This window comes from Sphaerodactylus townsendi, linkage group LG01 (genome assembly GCF_021028975.2).
Source record: "Sphaerodactylus townsendi isolate TG3544 linkage group LG01, MPM_Stown_v2.3, whole genome shotgun sequence".
Taxonomy (NCBI): domain Eukaryota; kingdom Metazoa; phylum Chordata; class Lepidosauria; order Squamata; family Sphaerodactylidae; genus Sphaerodactylus; species Sphaerodactylus townsendi.
Window position 1 is genome coordinate 15,767,561 of NC_059425.1, and position 6,000 is coordinate 15,773,560.

A 6,000-nucleotide genomic window follows, 5' to 3' on the forward strand; every position below is an offset into this window, starting at 1 on the left:
CCTGTAACTCCGGGGCAACTCCAAACCCCACCTGGAGGCTGGGAACCGGTGGCACACTGCGCACAGGGACATGGGGTATCACATGTCCTCAGGTGCATGCCATTTGGTCATGTGGGGGGTGGCGCTGGGTGCCGGCTGGGTCCTTGCTTCCGGCCTCTCATGCCGCATGGTGACCCAGCCCGTGCCCAGCAGCTCCCTCTGTGCCGGAGCCCGCCTCCCTGTCAGCAGGGAGGCCGGTTCTCCGGCAGGAGCTGGCCTCAGGCCCCTGCCTGAACCGTGAGCCGCAGCTGCAGGCTAGCTCTTGGGCAGGAGCCGGCCTGCAGCCACAGCTCAGCAGCAAATGATGCAGGCAGGTTCCTGAGGCTGGCTCCTGCCCTCCTCAGCCTCCTGCCGACAGGGAGGCTGGCTCCTGAGGCCACGGCACCAGAGGTGGGATCCAGCAGGTTCTCACCAGTTCCCGAGAGTGGGTTACTAATTATTTGTGTGTGCCGAGAGGGGGTTCCTAATCAGGTCCGCTTTTCCATCTCCACGCCCTCGCCTCCCCGAGAGGCATCCTGCCTTTGAACGTGAAGGTTCCATATAGCAATTGCGACTAATAATGTAACTCCCTGAACTGGGTTAATCCCTTTCAGGTACTGCAATTCATTCTCAGCCTTTCGTACCTTTTATCTCACCAGTCTCTATCAAAGAACCTGTGTGTTTCACCATTGCTGTGTTCAGATTTGTGAGTTGGGGCGTTTTCTATAATGGGATGATGATTTAGAAATGACCTGGTGCAAAAAAATTTTTGGGGGGTCGTGGTGGGATGGCTGCCCATAGGGGGGGCATCCAACTCAGGTTTTGCCCAGGGCTCAGGTTTGCCCAGGTACGCCTCTTCCCCCTTTGCTGAGGGGGGCTGGCGAGGGAACCTGTTACTAAAATTTTTGGATCCCACCACTGCACGGCACTCATCTAAACCACCCACTTGAGCCACCCGCCTGCTGGCTAAGGTAAGTGGAGTGTGTGTTGCCCTGGGCGCCATTTCCCTCCGGTACGCCTCTGCCGGGAACCCTCTAAGTGCCTTACAATATTGATCCCCACTTTATCTTCACAACACCAACCCCATTAAATAAAGAAAGTTGAGAGAGGGGGACTACCAGAGGCCAATCAGTGAGCCCCCGTGCCAGTGTCGGCATTTGAACCTGGGTCTCCGAAATTCTAGTCTAACCATGACACCAGTGCAACTAATAAGCTCCCTTGAAAACTGTCTCAGTGGAAAAACAACCAATCAGTGGTCCAGATATATAACTAAAGCGTTTCTTTTTCTTCTGCTGCAAGAGTAGCATTAAAAAGCGCCCCCCGGAGGATCATTCCAGAGGCTGCAGCTTGCAGGCTTCACAAGGCAAAAGAGTTCAAGCCGGGCCATTACAGTGGAACCTCGGTTTTTGTTGGTAATCCGTCCGAAAAGAATCGATGAAAACCGAAACCGACAAAAACTGAGGCAAACTTTTCCATAGGAATCAATGCAAATCCAATTAATCCATTCTAGACACTCCAAAAAACATACCAAAAACACATTTTTTGGTGAATAAACATAGTGTTTAATGCTGAAAACAGTAACAAACAGTAACACTAGGACCAGCTTCAGAGCCGGTGGACCAATGTCGCACTAGAAAGCTGTCCAAAGAGGTCTGTTTCTGACGCCTCTTTAAGATTTGCCTGAAATGGGGCAAGACATTGTCTTTAAACAAGTTGCAGACACGGCCTGCAACAGCTTTGTCCGGGTGATTTTTCTCCACAAACCCCTGCACCTTACTGCAAATCGATGAAAACCGAGGCAAATCGATGAAAACCGAGACAAATTTTTCACTGAAAAAATCGATGAAAACCGATGAAAACCGAAGGCAATGAAAACCGAGGTTCCACTGTATGTAGCTGCAGAAGGCACCAGGCAGGTCATACAGAGGTGGGATCCAGCAGGTTCTCACCAGTTCCCGAGAGGGGGTTACTAATTATTTGTGTGTGCCGAGAGGGGGTTACTAATTGGGTCTGCTTTTCCGTTAGAAATTCCATTAGGTCCAAAAATCACAAAGTCCTGTTGTTTCCTATGTGGCTGGTTAGCGAAGGTAGAAAACGGGATCATTCTCCCTGTTGGGCTGTTTTAAAAACAAGTTTTAGCAATATGGTCAAGTTCCTTGTTTAAGGACAGTATCCTTCTTTTGCTTTCTAGAAACAAAATTAAGTATTTGAAAGTATTAAGTATTTGACAGGCAGTCAATTAGAGGAGAAGTAGTTGTTTCTGTTGGCAGGAGACTATAGGACTTGCTATATATGAGTTTAAATTATGGACAGAAAGATACCAGCTGGAAATTAGGAACTTTTTTTTTACAGTAAGAGTTTTTCACAGTAACAGAGAAATGATTAATGCCCTTCCCCCGGAATGCCCGGCCACGCCCCCATCGTGCCCCGCCCAGCCCCATTGGCGCTACGCCACTGTTTGAATCCCACCACCATGGGAACCTGTTACTAAAATTTTTGGATCCCACCACTGGGTCATACCCATTCCAGTTGTACTGGACATGTCCAGCTCTTCTTGCATGTTTTGCAGACTTTTACTACACACGTCTGCTGACCTGATTGCCCTGCTTAGCACTTATGGTTTCCTTAACAAGCAAAGGTTACAGAAGCTAAAGCCTCAATTTATATTCATTAAATATGATCCACAGGGCGGGACCTCCTCAAGGTACTATAATGCCATCGATGCTATCATGAAAAGCATCCAGAGCAGCAGTGGCGTAGGAGGTTAAGAGCTCGTGTATCTAATCTGGAGGAACCGGGTTTGATTCCCAGCTCTGCCGCCTGAGCTGTGGAGGCTTATCTGGGGAATTCAGATTAGCCTGTACACTCCCACACACGCCAGCTGGGCGACCTTGGGCTAGTCACAGCTTCTCGGAGCTCTCTCAGCCCCACCTACCTCACAGGGTGTTTGTTGTGAGGGGGGAAGGGCAAGGAGATTGTAAGCCCCTTTGAGTCTCCTGCAGGAGAGAAAGGTGGGATATAAATCCAAACTCCTCCTCCTCCTCTTCTTCTTCTTCTTCTCCTCCTCCTCCTCCTCCTCCTCCTCCACAAGAACAGATCTCCGTAGCCTGGATTACTGGCAGGAGATCTCCAGCCACCAACTGGAGACTGGCAACCTGACCTGAAGGGATGAATTGCTAGCCATTGATGCAGCCTTATATATGAACATTGGCACCTTTCAAAAATATAATTAAAAAGCACTGCTAATGACTCACACATTTATTTAGAGCATTCTGTTGCTATAAATGTGTCACTCTTCAAGAAGCCACAAGGTCCTTTGGCACTAGTTTTTACTTCCTGGCCTACATAAGCGCGAGAGAAACTTTCCTAGGAGGTTACTAAAGAAGTGTCTCTGGTATGACAGGAAGAATTAAATAAACACACAGGGATTTGAATTCATAACTGTGGTCATGGCAGGTAAGCAGTCAAAGCGTGGCCTATATCTCATTTTTGTCCTGCCTTTCCACAGGTGTGGTCTTAAGCATGTTGCCGTCGGGGCATTTGCATGCCTCCATGCAGAAGAAGGTGAGGAGGTGCGGGCAGTGGTGGGATCCAAAAATTTTAGTAACAGGTTCCCATGGTGGTGGGATTCAAACTGTGGCGTAGCGCCAACGGGGCTGGGTGGGGTACGACGGGGGCGTGGCTGGGCGTTCCGGGGGCAGGGCATTAATAATTTCTCTGTTACTGTAAAAAACTCCGGGGGCGGGGCATTCCTGGGTAGGGCTGTGGCAGCCGCTGCGCCGGTCCTTGGGCGGGAAATGAATGCACGCAGGCGCAGGCTGCCACGCACGCCAGTGCACCTCCTGCTTCAAGTTCTGCACGCTACTGCTGAGAGGAGGGGCGTAACTAAGGCAAAAATCACGTGGCAAAATCACCAATTAGTAACCCCCTCTCAGCACACACAAATAATTAGTAACCTACTCTCGGGAACCTGTGAGAACCTGCTGGATCCCACCTCTGGACCGTGCGGGTTTTTTTTTTTTACTCACCTCCCTCTGCTGCATAGCTACAAAGCCAGGCAAGTGTGGGCCTCCACAGCCATGCTGCTGTCCCTGTGCCCCTCCATACCGTGTTTCCCTGAAAATAAGACAGTGTCTTATATTAATTTTTGCTCCCCAAGATGCACTATGTCTTTTTTTTTTTAAATTTAATCACTTTTATTAATAAAATTAAAATACAATACAACGTTAAATCACTTAGTTTTTACATACAAAGAAAATTACTAAATATAGTTGTACATACCTTATAGTCAAACGGCATATTACTTAAGGTCACTAAATTAAATCTCCCACTGGGGGGTATATATTTTGCCGTTTGGTTAGTAAACTTCTCTTCCTTACTATCGTATTTTCTACCAAAGATGTTTACGGAAAGTGTATCCATGAAAGTTTCACACATATATAACAGTTCATACTTAATATTGTGACATTAAGTGTCAAGTTCGTCCGATTTGGTTCTGTCTTTTTTGTAAAAAGAATTGTTTTAGGGGTGTCCATATCTTTTCTCTCTTCTTTGTGTCTTCTTCCTGTAAAGATAGTGCAATACAGTCCATATCCATAAAAATATAAATTTTTTCTAGCCATTCTTCTAGGGTTGTCTTATTTTCAGGGGATGTCTTATTTTTCCGCTTCACAGCTGCAGGCTCTGGTGTTCTGTTCGTCGGGCATGCTTCCAAACAAAAACTTTGCTACGTCTTACTTTCGGGGGATGCCTTATATTTAGCACTTCAGCAAAACCTCTACTATGCCTTATTTTCAGGGGATGTCTTATTTTCAGGGAAGAGGCAAGGACTGGAGCAAAAAAGGGAAGTACGGCCGAGTACCCGCCTCCAGGGCCGCTGTTCGCTCAGCCACAGCTGCAATCCATGTTAAAACTAAAGAATTGCTGGTAGTGCGATTCTTGAAAAACCCGAGTCAGGGGGGAAAATGCGAAGCGGACACATTTTAGGAGCAGGAGGATCCGTGCGAAGTTGTCCCCCCCCCCCCAACACGGGTTTTATACAGTAGTTAGCTTGCATTTTTTGGCCCATGCAGAAGAGGCCCTAGTGATTCTGGGTCCCTGGACAAAAGTCCAGGACAAGGTCTCCGAATCCTAGCTGGTGCCCTCCTGGGGCTGTTTATGGCTTGTGGGAGCAAGTGCTGGAAGCCAGATGCCCAAACCTCAGATGTGTTGAGTGTAGGGATGCCTACAGATTCCAGCCTCCAGGAGGGACCTGGGGATCTCCTGGGATCACAGTTTACCTCCAGAGATCAGTTCTACTGGAGAAAATGGCTGCTTTGGATGGTGAGCTTTATGGCATAATACATCACTGAGGCCTCTGTCCTCCCCAGACTCTATATGCAAATTGCTTTGACAACCCTACTGCCAACTCTGCTGTAGGAATTTCCTAGTGATTGGGGGCAGCACCTGGGAATAGTGGAGTTTGGGGAGGGGTGAGAACTCGGTGGTGATGTAATACCATAGAGACTACCCCTGAGATTGCCATTTCCTCTAGAATTGACCTCTGTAACCTGGAGATCACCAAGTGAACTCCAGACCATACCTGGAGGTTGGCAACCATAGGTTCTTTCTCTTCTTCCCTCTCCTCTCTTTTGGGTTGATGTGGATGATTGGGGCCCCCAGCACAGGTCCAAAGCAGCTACCTCTGTTGCCATTGTCTAAGACAACAACCCCTACCCTTCCTTGAAAGAGCTCAGCAATTGGGGTTGTCAGCTCTGGGTGGGAAATCCATGGAGTTTTTTTGGGTGGAGCTTGAGGAGGGTAGCATTTGAAGAGGAGAAGGACCACAGCAGGGTATAATGGCAGCAGGTCCACCTTCTTACACATCCCACTGGGCCCACACATTTTCTAAAAACACCTGGTGAGGCCAGAAAAGGTGCTAGCAGGTGATGTGTCACCCACAGGTACCATGTTGGGAACCTCTGGTCTAGGTACATCTATTTT